Source organism: Aotus nancymaae, unplaced genomic scaffold (assembly GCF_030222135.1).
Source record: "Aotus nancymaae isolate 86718 unplaced genomic scaffold, 86718_ANA_hifiasm-v0.15.2.pri h1tg000036l, whole genome shotgun sequence".
Lineage (NCBI taxonomy): Eukaryota > Metazoa > Chordata > Mammalia > Primates > Aotidae > Aotus > Aotus nancymaae.
In genome coordinates this window covers 37,141,505-37,160,000 of record NW_026988450.1, presented here as the reverse complement: position 1 = coordinate 37,160,000, position 18,496 = coordinate 37,141,505, and the positions used below count along the sequence as shown (strand labels likewise).

General features: G+C 36.1%; 1 protein-coding gene across 1 annotated transcript in view; it reads left to right on the top strand.

Moving 5' to 3' along the window:
* Window positions 1–18,496, top strand: part of MMP16 (matrix metallopeptidase 16) — a 274,698-nt gene that overhangs the window by 22,492 nt on the left and 233,710 nt on the right. The gene's annotated exons all lie outside the window — the stretch shown is intronic.

Sequence of the window (18,496 nt, the reverse complement as noted above, 5' to 3'; positions counted from 1 at the left end):
AGCAGTGTTAAGTAATTATTGTGATACTAGGCATGATGTCTTTTATTCTGACTAAGGGAAATGAAGACCCATTTGTTTTCAATTGTCAATAATTAACCTAAAACAGAATTAAGATACTAGTTACTTTATTTAGCATAATTCATTCTAGAATCTTTGTATATTGCTATTAAATTAAGATTAATGGTGAGGATGTAGTATGACCAGCATGACAAGAATTGAAATTTGGTATTGCCTATTTTTCTATTTGACATTATCTACTTCCTTCCTAATTTTTAATGGTTTCAGTACTTTCATGACTATCACAATGATGGGAGGACGAAACTTGTTTTCAAATAAAATAAGAAATGGATAGTTTAAATTTTTGATGGAATATGAGCATTTTGTTCAGGACTTTCATTCAAGACTCTTCATTTGATGCTACGAAAAGCCAATTTGAACTACCTTAGGCAACATGAAAAGTTTATTGGAAATTGATAATGTAGTTCACAGATTGTTGGGTGGAGTGCACCAAGCAAGCGTGGGGCAGTTGCAGATTACTTAAATGCAAGACCTTGATTTGGTTCTCTGGTTGCTTGGTATATAGAAATGCTAGCAATATTTGCAGATTGATTTTGTATCCTGAGACTTTGTTGAAGTTGCTTATCAGCTTAAGATGCTTTTGCATCTTATAGGACCCTGCCATCTGCAAAGAAAAAATAGTTTGACTTCCTCTCTTCCTATTTGAATACATTTATTCCTTTCTCTTGCCTGATTGCTCTGGCCAGAACTTCTAATACTGTGTTGAATAGGAGTGGTGATAGGACATTCATGTCTTGTGCCGGTTTTCAAGGGGAATTCTTCCAGCTTTTGCCCATTCAGTATGATATTGGCTGTGGGTTTGAAATATATGGGTCTTATTATTTTGTGGTACATTTCTTCAATAACTAGTTCATTGAGAATTTTTAACAGGAAGGGATTTTAATTTTATCGAAGATCTTTTCTGCATCTATTGAGATAATCATGTGGATTTTGTCTTTGGTTCTGTTTAGGTGATGAATCACATTTACTGATTTGCATATATTGAACCAACCTTGCCTCTTAGGTATGAAGCCAACTTGATGATAGTGCATTAGCTTTTAATGTGCTGCTGGATTCAGTTTGCCAATATTTTATTGAGGATTTTTACAACCATGTTCATCAAGGATAATGGCCTGACGTTTTCTTTGTTGTTGTTATCTCTGACAAGTTTTGGTATCAAGATGATGCTGCCATGGTAAAATGAGCTAGGGAAGAGTCCCTCCTTTTCATTTTCTTGGAATCGTTTCAGCAGAATTGGTACCAACTCTTTGTATCTCTGGTAGAATTCAGCTGCGAATCTATCTGGTCCTGGGCTTTTTGTTGTTGGTTGGCTATTTATTACTGATCAGTTTCAGAACTCATTATTGGTCTGTTCAGGGATGCAGTTTCTTCCTGGTTCAGTCTTGGGAGTGTGTATGTGTCCAGGAATTTATCAATTTCTTCTACATTTTAGTTTATGTGTATAAAGATGTTTATAGTATTCTCTCATGGTTATTTGTATTTCTGTGGAGTCAATGGTGATATCTCCCTTATCATTTCTAGTTCTGTTTATTTGATTTTTCTCTCTTTTCTTCTTTATTAGTCTACCTAGTGGTCTATTATTTTTTCAAAAAGAAAGCTCTTGGATTTATTGAATTTTTTGAGGGTTTTTTTCATGTCTCTATTGCTTTCAGTTCGGCTTTAATCTTTATTATATTTTGTCTTTTGCTAGCTTTGGGTTTTGTTTGCTCTTGGTTCTCTAGTTCTTTTAGTCGAGATGTTAGGTTGTTAACTTGAGATCTTTCTACCTTTTTGATGTGGGCATTTAGTGCTATAAATTTCCCTGTTAACACTGCTTTAGCTCTCCGAGAGATTCTGGTACATTCTTTTTGTTCTCATTAGTTTCAAAGAATTTCTTGATTTCTGCCTTAATTTCATTATTTACCCAAAAGTCATTCAGGAACAGATTATTCAATTTCCATGTAACTTTATAGTGAGCTTCTTAATCTTGAGTTCTAATGTGAATGCACTGTGGTATGACAGATTATTGTGACTTCATTTCTTTTGCATTTGCTGAGGAGTGTTTTACTTCCAAGTATATGATCAATTTTAGGGTAAGTGCCATGTGACAATGAGAAGAATATATATTCTGTTATTTTGGGGTGGAGAGTTCTGTAGATATCTATGAGGTCAACTTGATCCAGAGCTGAGTTCAAGTCCTGAGACCTTTGTTAATTCTCTGTCTTGATGATCTGTCTGATGTTGTCAGTAGGGTATTAATGTCTCCCACTATTATTGTATGGGTATCCAAGTCTCCATAGGTCTCTAAGCACTTGGTTTATGAATCTAGGTGCTCTTGTATTGGGTGCATTTATATTTAGGATAGTTAGCTCTTCTTGTTGAATTGAACCTTTTACCATCATGTAATGCCATTCTTTATTTTTTTATCTTTGTTATTTTAAATTCTGTTTTGTCAGAATCTAAGATTCCAGCCCCTTCTTTTTTTCTGTTTTACATCTGCTTGGTAAATTTTCTGTCTTTTAATTGGGGTGGAGCATGAATCCTATTTACATTTAAGGTTAGTATTGTTATGTGCGAATTTGATCCTGTCATTGTGATGCTAGCTGGTTATTTTGCAGACTTGTTTACGTGTGTGCTTCATAGTGTCACTAGTCTATATACTTGAGGGTGTTTTTTTTACTGGCTAGTAACGGTTTTTCCTTTTCATATTTAGTGCTTCCTTCAGGAGCTCTCGTGAGACAGGCCTCATGGTGATGAATTCCCTCAGCATTTACTTGTCTGAAAAGAATCTTTTTTTTTTTTTTTGGAGACGGAGTTTCGCTCGTTACCCAGGCTGGAGTGCAATGGCGCGATCTCGGCTCACTGCAACCTCCGCCTCCCGGGTTCAGGCAATTCTCCTGCCTCAGCCTCCTTGCAAAGAATCTTATTTCTCCTTTGCTTATGAAGCTTAGTTTGGCTGAATATGAAATTCTGGGCTGGAAATTCTTTTCTTTATGAATGTTTAATATTGGCCCCCAATCTCTTCTGCCTTGTAGGGTTTCCACTAGGAGGTCTGCTGTTAGTCTGATGGACTTCCCTTTGTAAGTGACTGAGCCTTTCTCTCTAACTGCTCTTAACATTTTTTCTCTCATTTCAACCATGGAGAATCTGATGATTATGTATCTTGGGGTTGATCTTCTTATAGAGTATCTTACCTGGGTTCTTTGCAGTTCCTGAATTTGAATGTTGGCCTGTCTTGCTAGTTTGAGGAAGTTCTCCTGGATAATATCCTGAAGTATGTTTTTCAACTTGGTTCTGTTCTCGTCTTTTTTTATGTACACCAGTCAGCCAAAGGTTCAGTCTCTTTACATAATCCTATATTTTCTCAGACATTTTGTTTATTCCTTTTCTTTCTTTTTTTCCCTCTTTTGTCTGCCTATCTTATTTTGAAAGATAGCCATCAAGCTCTGAGATTGTTTCCCCATTTGGTCTGTTGTGCTGTTGATACTTGTGATTGCATTGTGGAGTTCTCATGTTGTGTTTTTAAGCTCCATCAGGTCAATTATGTTCCACTCTAAACTGGCTATTCTGGCTATCAGCTTCTGTATTGTTTTATCATGATTTTCAGTTTCTTTCCATTGGGTTACAACATGCTTCTTTAGCTCAGTGAAGTTCTTATTACCCACCTTCTGAAGCCTGCTTCTATCAGTTAGACATCTCAGCCTCAGCCCAGTTCTGCACCTTTGCTTGAGACGTGTTTTGGTCATTTAGAGAAGAGGCACTCTGGCTTTTTGAGTTTTCAGCATTTTTGTGTTGATTCTTTTTCATCATTGTGGGTTTATCTACTTTTCATCTTTAAGGCTTCTGACCTTTGAATGGGGTTTTGTGAGGCTTTTTTATGTTGTTGTTTTCTGTTTCTTTGTTTGTTTTTAACAGTCAGGTTACTTTTCTGTAGTGCAGCTGGAGTTTGCTGGGGGCCTGCTCCAGATCCTAGTTGCCTCAGTTTTTCCCGTACCTGGAGGTATCACCATTGAAGACTGTGAAACAGCAAAGTTGGCAGCCTGCGCCTCCTTCTGAAGCCTCTGTCCCAGGGGGTACTGTCTTGTTGCCAGCCTGTAGGGGGTGTCTGGAGACCCCTGTTGGGAGGTCACACCCAATCAAGAGGAACCAGATCAGGGACCCACTTAAAGAAGCAGTCGGGCTGCATTTTGGTAGGGCAGCTGTGCTGCATTTTGGGGGAATCCTCCTCTTCTGAACAGGCTGGACTCTCCAGAGCTGGCAGGCTGGAACCACTGAGTAGACCAAAACCACAGAGATGGTGGCCATCCTTCTCCCCGGGAACTCAGTTTTTCTTAGGCCCACCCAAACCTGTCTTCAGTGGCTTGAGGGAATTCCAAGCTAGTGAGTCTTAACTTGTGAGGTGCTGTGGAAGTGAGTCCAGAGAATGACGCTACTTGGCTCGCTGGATTCAGCCCTGCTTCCAGGTGTATGTAGTTATGTATCTCCCTCCTTCCTGGGAATCCCAGGACCAGGATAGGCAAAACTCGTGTGCCTGAGCAGCTGCTCTGCTGTGACTCCACATACCTCCATGTATCAGATCCAAGGCCCTGGTGCCGTGGGCTTACAAAGGGATCTCCTGATCAGCTGGTTGTAAAGATCTGTGGGAAAAGTGTGGTTTCCCAGGTGGGATCGCACAATCATTCACCGCCTCTCTTGGCTGGGGTGGAGGTTCCTTTGGTTCCATGTCACTCCCAGATAGGCCGTTGCCCCACCCTGCTTTTCGTCATTCTCTGTGGGTCGAGCTGCTTGCCTAGTCAGTCCCAGTGCAAGAAACTGGATATTTCAGTTGTAGGTGCTGAATTCACCCAACATTTTCATCTCTCTGTGATTGTTACAGACTGCAGCTGCTTTTAATCGGCCCTCTTGGACCCTTTAGTATTATCCTATCCTATTCTGTTTCTCCTTTTACTCTTTTTATCTGTTTCCACTTCCCCTTCTGCATTTCCAATTATCCCCTACACATATGCATACTCATTTTCCTACTTTTCTCTTTCTCTTCTTTTCTCTGTCATTTTCCCTCATGTCTCTGGAAACTTAGGGTTAAAGTGTGATTTAGAGTTGTTGCTTATTTGGAGACACTTGTCCTGAGTGCAAGAGTGAAATGTCAGTAGAGGGGTACAACAGGGACTTCATTTTGTGCACACATAATATAACAAGGGATGGAAATTAGACTAAATGAGGCAGAGCTCTGCACTAGTGTGACTGAGGAAAACAAACAGCTGAGTGGCATAAGGTTGGCCTCAAGCAATAATTTTGGGGTTTATATGCCACATTTTTCCTCAAGAGGTGAGAAATATTTTTTCCCCTATGGCAACTTCTTCATTCAATCGATTTTATTTGATGATGTGGCAGCGAAGTGCTGAAAATGTAGCTGTTTGCCCTCCTAATTATTTTCCATGCTAGGACCTTAAGTATAATGTAGATCTGTTGTTTTTTTTTTTTAATAGGGCATCTGGGAACCTGGTTGTAGGTATGACTTTGTAATAGGCTTCATAGAAAGTTAATGGCAGAAACCAGGATAGAAAATGGGACTTCCCAGTGTTGTTGCAAAGGTTTCTGAGCAAGTGAACTAGAATGAACAAAAAGCAGGCATTCTGCCATCATACCAATGGTCAGATTTCAGAACGTATCATTGTCATATGTGACTGTTATTTTATTATTATGTGGATTATCTCACTGTTGACAAAAATAACCTTATGAAACAAAACAGTAAAAAGTTGTAGCCATTTGAATGTTGAGGTATGCTATTCATTAGTGTATTTCCTGAAGACCAGTTTTAATGGGGCAAAAGTGAATACTAGGAAATTACCAAATATCTTCTAAATTCAAATGTCAACAAATTTGGTTTTTTAAAAAATACATTTTCTTCCTCAATAGCAAAGATGTTTATGTTATAGCTATGATTCAGTCATCTCAGTTCTAGGCACTGTTAAACAAGAGCATCTTTGTTTAAATGTATCTGTAATGTTGCAATTAAACACATTTCTAACTATATACACATAATGTCATATTCCTGCACATATCTATATTTTCATAAAGATAAAATATAAAATACAGCATATGTATTCATTCATACATTGAAAGAGAGCTTTTGGAAATAAATCAGCTGCTTATATGTCTTGAGATGTTCATCTTATTTTTAAGCTTTGTGGCAAATAAGTCACAGATACATTAAAAGAAAATAGCTATTTTCCTGCTTCCAGGAAAGAGTAAAGAAGAGGATCAGACTGTTAAATTTCAGGAGTTCTTCTGCTTTAGGTTTTCTTCTGCTTTATTAATACTTACTGCAGTTATAAAATGGAGAGAGGTAGAAAAAGAGGAAATGAGAAGGAGGGATATTGAGTGAACAAGAGAAGGCTGAGAAAGGACTTTCTTCCTCCCACCCCCCACAACATGTTATCACTAGAAGACTTAGCATTGCTATGAAGAATATTTGTCCTGTGTTCTACAATTATTAGATACAGCCTTATGAGAGACAATTCTCATTTTTTATTGAGCTAGGTTTAAAATGATGATACTGGTTTTTGTGCAAGATAAATGATTTATAAATTTTCAAGTATAAAGGCAAAAATAAAGATTTAAGTGATACCTCTCCTCCTGCATTAATCTTTCACCTTCCTGAGTCTCCCTGCCTCTAAACACATGCATAGAAAATTGTAAATTTTGTCTTCCTCTTCGTGTTTTTTCCATTTTCCATCTACAATTGCTTTGAGGTTATTTTTGTCCTTGTGATTGATGGCATTTCATTAGCTGGTAGAAGAGTTACTCTCACTTCATGCTCCTTAAAAAAAAAAAAAAGGCCTTTCCTCAATCATGGGAGGCTTGTGTGTTTTCTGATTCTCTCTCTTTCAGACAGTGAGAACTTGGGGACATGCATTCAACAGTATCCCCTTGTCATCATCGGATAAGTTCCCTAGTGAATGCCTGAAACCAGCAATAGTACCAAACCCTACAAACCCTACATATACTGTTGTTGTTGTTGTTGTTTTCCTGTACATATATACCTGTGGTAAAGTTTAATTTATAAAATATGCACAGTAAAAGATGAATAACAATAACTGATAATAAGATAGAGCAATTAAGTAAAATAAGGGTTCCTTGAATGCAAGCAATGTGATATCACAAGGGGTGATCTGATAACAGGGAGAGCTACTGAGTGACTCATGAGCAGGTTGTGCAGACAGCATGAATACACTGGATTCACGTCCAGGACTGGATGGAGTGGGATGGCGTGAGATTTCATCATGCTGTTCAGAAAGGTGCATGATTTAAAATGTATGAATTGCTATTTCTGGAATTTTTCATGTAAAGCTTTTAGCTTGCAGGTAACTGAAACCACAGAAAATAAAATTGCAGAAAAGGGGGCTTCTGTGTACTACTTATGCTTAATAATTATTTACCATAGAAAGTTTGAGAGATAGAAGTAGATGACAATGGGATTCCTATCACAGTTTCCCTGGTAGAACACATTTGTAATTTTCTGTATACAAGTATGGTAGTTGATACTATTGAGATATTGGTCACTCTTTTCTAGAGATGCCACTTACATGTGGTCTACATTTCTTTCACCTTTTTAATGTGAATGTTTCTTGGCATTTCCTCACATGAAAAACATTTATATTTACTTTTATAGGAAAGAAATATAAATATAAGTAATATGAATGTGCATTCTAGTTTCTGTTTAGTACCTATCACACGCAACAAGTAAATGTTAAACCTTTTTCTGTGTATCTAATCTGGAAAGACATGGGATGTAGGCATGAAATTAGTATAGGAAATAAGACAATATGCTTCCAAGACTTGACATTTTTAACATAATCTAACATTTATAGACAACTTTATAGACTCACAGGTTAAAGAAGAATGGTTTTGTGGATAAGAAAAGTTATTATCTATTGTCTGAGATACAGTTGACTAAATGTTTTTCCCCAAAGTCTTATCATTGCAGTATACATTACAAACAGCCTATTAACATCATCCTAACTCATCTCAGATTGACTCATTAGAGGAATTAGTGACAATTCAAGGTTCTGAGGTGGTGATAAGCTTTGTTTAATATCTGGATAGTTCCAAAATCGGCAAGTGGAATTATCCACTTTTATGTTTTGTATTTTAGGAGTATCTCTTGTGGTGCTTTTGTTGGAAGTAGTCTTTAAAAGTGAGGAAGAAGTGGGTGATAGAAAATGGGTTTTGATTTACCATGGTCCTTTCCTTTTCATCTTGCTGCTTCCAGATGGGATCCAGATTGAGGATAAAGAGATACAGTGCTAGCATTAATTAAAGAATTTGGAGTATGAAGTACTTTCATTTTTTTTTGTCTTTTTATTTAAAGTTCATATTGATACCCATGGATAAACAAAAGCATGAAGCCATTCACTTTCTGAGCAGAAGGGTTCAGCCATGAAAAAACAAACTTATCTGTTTTCAATATATTTTCTTCAAATTGGGAACAGATGCATGTGTCATTCCAGAGTTTGATAAAAAGGACTAAGCTCTTTACTGAATAACCTCAACTTCATTCCTTTGACCATTGTGACTTTTCTCCCATGGAAAGTTATCCGTGTTCTATTTTTTTCCCACCGTGTAATCTTAAAAGATAAAGACCAAAAAGAAAAAACATGGAATTTTACAAAACAAATTATAAACTATAAATATAATGTTAGAAATGAACCAGACAATTTTACCTACAGTTTTTTTATGATAAAAAACTCAGCAGCTATTTTAAATTAATTATAACCAGGTATTGAAATTCAACTTGATTCCTCAAACTGAGTACTCTCACCATATAATGTGTGTCTATTTGAAGTAAGATATCACTTAAAAAGCAATATAGATAATTCTCATTATGTAGCTAATCACAGAATAAGTAGCACCAAATTGAAAAGAATATTTTCATGCTTAATTTATTATTCATCATCTCCTCTGGTCCCTTTTTTCCTGTGCCATGGAGCAGAGGTCTCACACTTGCATGTGCAGATGAGTCACCACGAGGAAGTTGTCTAATGTGATGATTCTTTGACTTCTTCTCCAGAAAATCTATTTCAGGAAGTCAGAGTAGAACTCCAGAGTCTACATTTTGGAAAACGTCTCCCCTCCCCTTGTGTGATTTTCATGCTGCCAAGCCATTGGTCTTGCTTTTGGAAGTACAGTTATAGAATTTCCTGAAGGATTGTTATCTCAGTAATTCCACGTGTTTTCCATTTCTTTTTCTAAATTGAATTCAGGTTCATTGGCCCATAATTCTCTGGCTCATCTCTTGTTCCACACGTAAATTTGGCAATTACAAGCAGTACATGTTCTGCCTCCCAGTCTGCACTTTGATGATCTCATGAATGTGCCTTCTTACACTATCCTAACATGGGGTGTTTGGGGAAGGGAAGTGGGGAAATGTTTTATGGTTGTTATTAGTTTTAACTGACTGTACTCAAAATGTTCCTGCAACATTTTACCTTGTATTTTCTTAATGGTGATCTTTCATTGTCTTTCTTACCTTCTAATCACTTTGAATAGGCACAGGTATAATTTATTATTATTATTATTATTATTATTATTATTATTATTATTATTTGAGACGAAGTCTCCCTCTGTCATCAGGCTGGAGTGCAGTGGTGTGCTCTTGGCTCACTGCAACCTCCGACTCCTGGTTTCAAGTGATTCTTCTGCCTCAACCTCCCAAGTAGCTGGGATTACAAGTGCAGGTCACCACGCCAGCTAATTTTTGTATTTTTAGTAGAGATGGGGTTTCACCATGTTGGCCAGGATGGTCTCAATCTCCTGACCTCGTGATCCACACGCCTTGGCTTCCCAAAGTACTTGGATTACAGGCGTGAGCCATCACACATGACCAGGCAGAGGTGTAATTATAACTACCTTTTTACTTTATTTAGTCATAATTTTTATCCTTACCCTTTTTGAGAAGCAAGAGTTTTGCTTTGTGCACAACTGAGCTTACTGAGTTTATTTTTATGTGGTAGAATTGTAATGCTTGGTTGCATTGAATTTCCTTTCTCTAATTGTTTTCTTCTTAGACTTGGCTCCTTTGCCTTCAAAAATAGCCACTTTTTCTGCACTTTGCAAATGTGCCAGACATTGTGCTAAATGTTACATATATTACCTCATTCCATTTTTAACTCTCTGAAGTGTATTTGTTATTATTACCATACTCATTTTACAGATGAGGAAACTGAAGCCACAGAGAAGTTAAGAAACTTGGCTAGCTAAAGTCTTGCAACTAATGAATGTGAAAATGAGAACTGGATTCCTGATAGTCTTCCTCTAGAGCACACTTGTGAAACTACTGCATAGTATTTACAGTTTATTAGCTGGGTGGAGTCTGGCTGAGAATCAGGCTCCATCTTGACTGTATCAAGGCCCTCTCTGGCAGAGCACTGCCGAGTCCTTTAGGAGGAAGTGCTGCCATTTTTTTCTCTAATGATCAAGTCCTTAATCCTGTGGTGACTCATTATTATTTTTGGAGTGGGCCCATATGCAGAGAGTCCCATCTCTATGGTTAATCATAATGACAGAGTCAGGTTTCTTCTCTCAGGTACCTACAAAGGACAGTTTTCAGGTCCCAGAGACCTTCTTGGTTATTATACAGAAGTTGTTTGAGTTTGGGAAGAACACTTCTACAGTACTTCTATTCTAGCTGTTGGCACTTCTTCCTTAGAGCATTCTGCTCTTTTTTCCATTAATAGCAGCCTTGCGTGGTGGTAGTTTATTACCTTTAACAAACTTTTTTGCTCAATTATTCTAGGGGGTTACTATTTCAGACCTAAATGCATGTGGGTTGTCAGGCACGTGTATTTAGCTTTGTGGGAGCTGATCCTTTGATAAAGTCATATCTTAGCCAATCTGATATAAGTTATCAGATTGATCAATCTGATATAACTATGAAACAGTAAAACATTCAAGTTCCATGTTGGAATAACATTTTTATAATAAATATACTGAAAATTTATTTTTAATTTAAAATCATAACTTTGCTTTCCCAGGACACTGACATTAAGTTATTTTGAATTTTTAACTTGCTTTATTTTTGTATTATTTATTTATTTATTTAGAGACAGAGTTCCACTTAACTGATAAATGAATAAATAGCTCTATATACTATATTGCAAGCTATTTTTTTTTTTTTTTTTTTTTTTTGGAGACAGTGTCTGGTCTTTGTCACCCAGGCTGCAGTGCAGTGATCACTGAAACCTCCACCTCCCAAGTTCAAGTCATTCTAGTGCCTCAGTCTCCTGTGTAGCTGGGATGACAGATGTGTCATCCCTATCATACCTGTCATCCTGGCTGATTTTGTATTTTTAGTAGAGATGGAGCTTTGCCATATTTCCCAGGCTAGTTTTGAACTCTTGGCCTCAGGGAATCTGCCCACCTCAGCCTCCCAAAGTGCTGGGATTACAGGAATCAGCCACCTCACCAGGTCTGAATTTACTTTATTTCTAAAGAAAAATGGTACCCCTATAGCGTTAGAAGTAAATGTTGGTGACCACAGTTAATAATAGTGTATAAAATATTTCAAAATCGCTAAAATAAATTTTTAATGTCCTCATTCTGAAAAAAATAAGTTGAGCTGATGGATATGTTAATTCACTAGATTGACTCTTCCTATGATGTATACATAGACAGAAAATCATGTTGTACACTGTAAATATATACAATTATTATTTGGCAAAATGCTTCTTTAAACCATTTTTCATTTTATTACAGATCTTATTTAGAATTATTGTTAAGAGTTATATTCTTACCCATCTTTACATCCCAGCATAGTGTATGGTAATTAGTAGAAGCTAATGAATAATTGTTGAATGAATGAATGAACAAATGAATGAATGATGGAGCCTGAAAATTTGAGGTGGCAAAAAATACTGGATTATGAACACCTTTTTGTGTATTCTATTCAGACTAGTCTCAATTAGTAATTAGAATTAATAAACAGTTAATATATTATATGAAATTTTTATTAATGTATTCAAACAAAATATAATATCTAAACTTTGGTTTGATTTTTCACATTTTTCCCTCTCCTGTACCTATTATGGCACTGTTTCACGTATTGTTAGAGAAAAATGGCACAATATGGGGGTTCGTGGTAGTATCATCCTGCATATAAAAATATATCTTGTAAAAGCAACATATTACCTACCATCTGTGCTTCACTTATAATCTTCAAAGAAATTACTACACAATGTTCGGAATTACCTTACTTCTTTAACTAACATGTGTTTTAGGAAAACAGATTAAGAGTTGGAGAACATTTCTGAATTATTTCCAGAAACCACCATGTTTATTAGATTTGAGCAGCCATTTAAAAAAAAAAGACACTTGAAAATATCTTTCTTTAATGAAATCAGCCCCTTGGAAAATAGAGATCATCACTCAGAAAATACTGAATTTAAATTGCTTTTTTGAGTGTAAGATACAGTCTCTGTAGTATAAAGTTCCCTCTGAAAGAGTCTATGAATACTGATTTTATTGTGCTGTGTCCAACCTGTAAATATAGATTACCTTTTAATTTTTTTCTGTATTATCTTCAACTTTTTAGACTGTGAATTGCTGCTACTAATAGCAGTTTCTACTTGAAATTGTTGAGATTTTCTCAGCTGTTTCTCTTTTCAAGTCTTTAGAGAACCTACATTCTGCATTCTCAGAATAAACAATCAAGTATTTGTTATTGATGGAAAATTGGAACTTGGTGTAGAGCATTTCTTCTAAATAAAAGAAGAATTATTTTAAATTCAGGAGGAAACATGGAAGTAATATGTGTCTTTGTTAATTACTAGTCACATTTGTGCATTAAGACAAGGTTTGATTCCTGTTTCCTTTATGCCATATCCCAAAGTGTGCACAATATTTTGTAGGATGAAGAGGACACTTACAACACTATTCTCTTGAAATTAGGAGTTAAACCTAAGTGGATACGTATTTTATTGCTAATATTGAAATGTTAGATCCATGCCAAGCACAGTGGCTCGAGCCTGTAATGCCAGCACTTTGGGTGGCTGAGGCAGGTGGATCACCTGAGGTCAGGAGTGCCAGACTAGCCTGGCCAATATGGTGAAATCTCATATCTACTAAAAATACAAAAATTAGCTGGGTGCCTGTAATCCAGCTACTCGAGAGGCTGAGGCAGGAGGATCACTTGAACCTGGGTGGCGGAGGTTGCAGTGAGCCAAGATTGCACCATTGCACTCCAGCCTGGGTGACAGAGTGAGACTCCATCTCAAAAAATGAAAAAAATAAAAATAAAAATGTAAATAAATTCCAATATTCTATTAAAAAGAAAACACTAAAGTTATGTGTGTTTATATATGTCTATATGTACTATGTTATACACATATATATAGACATATATAACTATAAAGTTTTCTTAGTTAATGGAATATTGAAATTTATAAAACTTCTTTATAGAAAGTCAATTAGATATGCAAATGTCTCCGCATATCAAGTTTCAGTAACTTTGTTCTGATTGAGTGACTGTAAATTGTAATTTGCCTGATGGTTGATCTAGCTTTGAAGTGTGGTAGTGTGGTCTTCAGACTGCTACTTAATTTTCTTTTCCATTCATTCTTATCAAATTAGAAAGCACCCAGAGAAGTGTTTAACACAGTAGTTGGTCACAAAATATTGGCTCATAGGATTTAGAATAACTCAGATAGCTTTATGTAAAGAAGAGAGATTGAGATGGGACACTGACTGTCATAAATTTATTTATTTTTCTTTTTTAAAATTTATTATACTTTAAATTCTGTGGTAAATGTGCAGATCATGCAGGATTGTTACATAGGTATACACATGCCATGGTGGTTTGCTGCCTCCATCCCCTCGTCATCTACATTAGATATTTCTCCTAATGTTATCCCTCCCAAATTCAAATTCCCCCACCCACTGCTATCCCTCTCCTAGCTACCCCACCCCAAAAGAGGCCCGAGTGTGTAATGTTCCCCTCCCTGTGTCCATGTGTTCTCATTGTTCAATACCTGCCTATGAGTGAGAACATGTGGTGATGTTTGGTTTTCTGTTCTTGTGTCAGTTTGCTGAGAATGATGGTTTCCAGATTCATCCATGTCCCTGCAAAGGACATGAGCTCATCTTTTTTATGGCTGCATAGTATTCCATGGTGCAAATGTGCCACATTTTCTTTATTTAGTCTATCATTGATGGGCATTTGGGTTGGTTCCAAGTCTTTGCTATTGTAAACAATGCCGCAATAAACTTCTGCCAAGCTGGCCAAATAGTAAGAGCTCCAGAGCACAATTCGCAGCGAGAGCGACCACAGAACGTGAGTCATCTCCACATTTCCAACTGAGGTACCAGATTCATTTCAGTAGGACTGGTTAGACGGTGGGTATAGCCCAAGGAGGGCAAACTGAAGCAGATTAAGGTGTCGTCTCACCCGGGAAGTTCAAGGGGCTGGAGAACTCCCCCTCTTATCCACGGGAGGCCATTAGGGACTTTTCCAGACACTCCAGCGCTCTGGCTCAGAGACTGCACTTACCCCCACGGTATTTACAACCTGCAGACCAGGAGATTCTCACCTGTGCCCACACCACCAGTGCTGCAGGTTTCCAGCACAAAACTGGACGGTGTTTTAGCCGGTGCCTGGAACGCCAGTGAGACAGAGCCGCTCATTCCCCCGAAAAAAAGGGGGCTGAAGGCAGGGAGCCAAGTGATCTAGCCTGGCGGGTCCCGCCCCTACAAAGACTGTTATGGATTTAAATCAGATTCTAACTTAACTCGTAAAATGCAGTCTTGAAAAATTGTTTAAACAGTCTGAAGCTCATTTTGGTTTTCTAAAACAAAATATTAACCTATTAAAATAGGTTAATATTTTTATAGACATATAAAATATAAATATTTATTATAGACATATAAAATATAAATATTTAATATAAACATTAAAAATATTATTTTATAGAAAATAAAAATATTAACCTATTTTATAGATAATAGATTAATAGTGCCTATCTTACAATCTTTTCAGGATTAAATTAGCTTTAAATATATATAGTATATGCTTAAAAAGGATTTCCATAATACCTTTTTTATTTGTTCAAGTTCAAAGAAATGGGTGATGCTCCCTTTTAAAAACAATGGATTAAAATTTGAGAACGTGTTTATTCTCACTGTCATTTAAATTATAACTCTATTTGAAGAACATACTAACTAAATTGGATTTTGTTACTCTAACAGATATTTGGAATTGGTAATGAATTTAATTAGATAGAGGCCCACTTACCAGTTGCTACTTTTTATCCATTAATCATCAACTTTTAGCATTGTCTCTTAAAAAAAAAAAGCAGTAAGTAGTTTTGGGGTAAAGGGAATAATTTAGGTCACTTTCAGCTAAATTAGTAATAAGAGGAAACAGTAGAAAAAGAGAAAGTAGTAAGATAAAAACTAGTTTACATAACTTAGAATATTATATTTAGTGTTAGGTGTTTCAACTCATTCTGTTTTATCTACTTAAAATCATTGAGATGTACTCAGTGTTGATAATGATATAACCAAAATTATTTTAATTATTGTAGTGTGTCATTTACTCTTAAAGTCATATGCAGTTTTCACATCTGTGTTCATTACCTATTGAACTCTAGAGCGTTAAGTAGATGGACAGTAAGGCGCTGTGAACTCCCTGAGGTCATGTATAGCATTTTTATATGTGGATTTTTCAGAAGTTCTTTCCTCAGGTTCTCAAAGAGGTTCAAAAGCCGTTGTCAACTAGGAGTTAAAACAATCATCACTGTATATTAAATATAAAAAAATAGAGTAATACTTAAACTAAAAAAAAGGTTATAGGTTTTTGTTATTTTTAAGTTTACAAACATAAGTTCTTATTAAATGTTCATCTTTTCAACAAAGTGTTTCTATGTATATTTGGTGGGGTGAATGGATTAAATAATACTTACGGATTTTCATATTTAGCTTTTCGTGAATACTAGTAAGTGATGTGGTATCACCGTGTTGCCAGGCTGATGACAAACTCCTGTCCTCAAGATATCCTCCTACCTCAGCCTCCCAAAGTAGTGAGATTACAGGCATGAGCCACCATGCCTGGCACTTATTTTTTATTTGACATCAAATGCCAGATTAAACAAGGTTTTACTCATTAGAATGGGAGAATCTTCATTTTTTTTCAGTATTTAAGGATTTTTTCTATTATGCTTATGCAAATAAAATATGAGTAAAACATATATCCACCTTGGATTATGGTTGCTTCTCTGTTTCCTTTCATCTTACAAAAGGTTGCAAATAAAGTAAGGTGTCATGATTTGCCATGTAAATTTGAGATTGGTAAAATGTGTCAAAAATTCTCATCCTTACCTCCTTGTTTTCTGCTTAAGAGTTTTGTAGATTCTAATGTCATCGAAAAAATTGGCCCTCACAAGTGAGGTAGAACTTATCAAACTTTTATTAGATAACTGAATTTATTACATATATATGGAAGTCATAAAACCTTTAGAACAGAAAATATTAGTCTTGGAAAAACCTCAGTGAGCCATAGACCAAGGTTAATTTAGTTCATAATTCAGAGGTTAATTATGTAATCCATTTTTTTATTGTACAGAGGAAAAAATTTAAGTTCAGAAATGTTATGAAAATTCTCAGAAAATTATGTCTACTAAATGAAAATCAAGCTGATCACTCTTCCCGCTGTACTACACATAATGCCAGCAAAGAGCAAATTTTATCTCTGTGTATAAATCATAGGGGGTCATGAATTGATCCATACTATGGGTGTTTCCATATGCACTCAATCCTTATTATTTGTGGATTCCATATTTGTGAATTTTCCCACTCTTGGTAATTTATTTGTTACCTCAAAATCAATACTTGTGGCATTTTCCTGGTCATTTATGGATATGCACAGACAGACAAAAAATTTGTGTCACCCAGTGGGTACATTCCCAGTTAAGACCAGATGAGGCGAGAGAGTTCTGCCTTCAGATATCAGCTTTCAGACAGAGGACCAGAGGATGGAGGCAGTAGGGGGCACTACAGGGTAGTGGGGTTGTCCAGGAAGAGCCCTAGAGCCAGCCGACTGGAGGAAGTTTCAGTCCCACCTCTGGCACTTACTAGTAGGGTAGGCTCAGGAAAGTTACCTAACACTTATGAGTCTTTTTTTTTTTTTTTCCTTTCTTTGTAATAAAGAGGAAAATGGAATCTACCAGTCTGTGTTGTTTGGGGTATTTAAGATTATATGAGAGTGTGTGTGTGTGTGTGTGTGTGTGTGTGTGTATGTGAATGTATGTGTTTCCTCTAGGAGCGGCAGTTCAGTATTCACTAATTCAGAGTACATAGTGACTATGCAGAATATAACCATCACAAATAATAATGATGGTATTTTTAAGTAATGTCTAAAATAAATTTTTGTATGAAACAACTAGCACTAATGTAAAAATACTTTTTGTGCTTGTATGTGTAGGAGCTGTAAAAATATTTTACTTGCTGAAGCTTTTGACATCTATTGCTCTTTTCTTCCTCACAATGGTCCTCTGATGTGAGAATTGTTTGATGACATACTTTATGGGTCATCTACATGTGCTATTATAATCATTTTATGTTTTACTAACTTTTTAAATGTCCTTTAAAATGCTCCTTTTTCTCCGATGTACAATGTAGGAAATTTTGGCAGTATAGAAATATACAAGGATGATGGTAAAAATGCCCATGTTTCTGTAACCTATGATATTTTCCTTTTAGTCTTTTTATTCTGCAGTTTTTGGCTGCTCTTATTCATTCCTCCAGTGTGCTACATTCTCATGTTCACACACACTCTCTCTCTCTCTCTGTCTCTCTCTTTCTGAGTTGTACCATCTGATTCAAATGTTCTCCCCATTATCTAACACATACTTGGGGTCAGTTATTAACTCGAAGCTCTGTGATCCCCTCTGTCTCCAAGAAGGCCCTTGCCTCTTCTATATCTACAAATTGAAATTATCTTGTTTCTTGTGTGGCTTCCTACAGAGGCAGAATTTGTCTTGCTCCTTTTTTGTTCCCTCAGAAAATGTCCAATGACTGTTTGTTTAATGAAGAGATAAATGAGTGTGATAAATGACTTACAGAAGAGTGAATGAGTAAATATATCTTCATCTACATCACTGATTATTTCCTTGAGCTAAAGTCCTAGAAAACAGAAATACAAAATCAAATCTTGATACACAATAAACATTGCTTTCCTTTAAGGATGTGCAAATTTTTACTCCCAACAGGAATATATGAGAATTTCTGTCTTACAGCATTCTCACCAACATCAATTTCTTTATTTAAAAAAAAAATCTTTGCAAATTTGGAAGGTACAAAAAATGGACTCTTTACTATTTTATATTGCAACATTATTGCCCTTCACTGGTTAGTTGATGTTTAGCAACTAGGGAATGATAGATCATATACC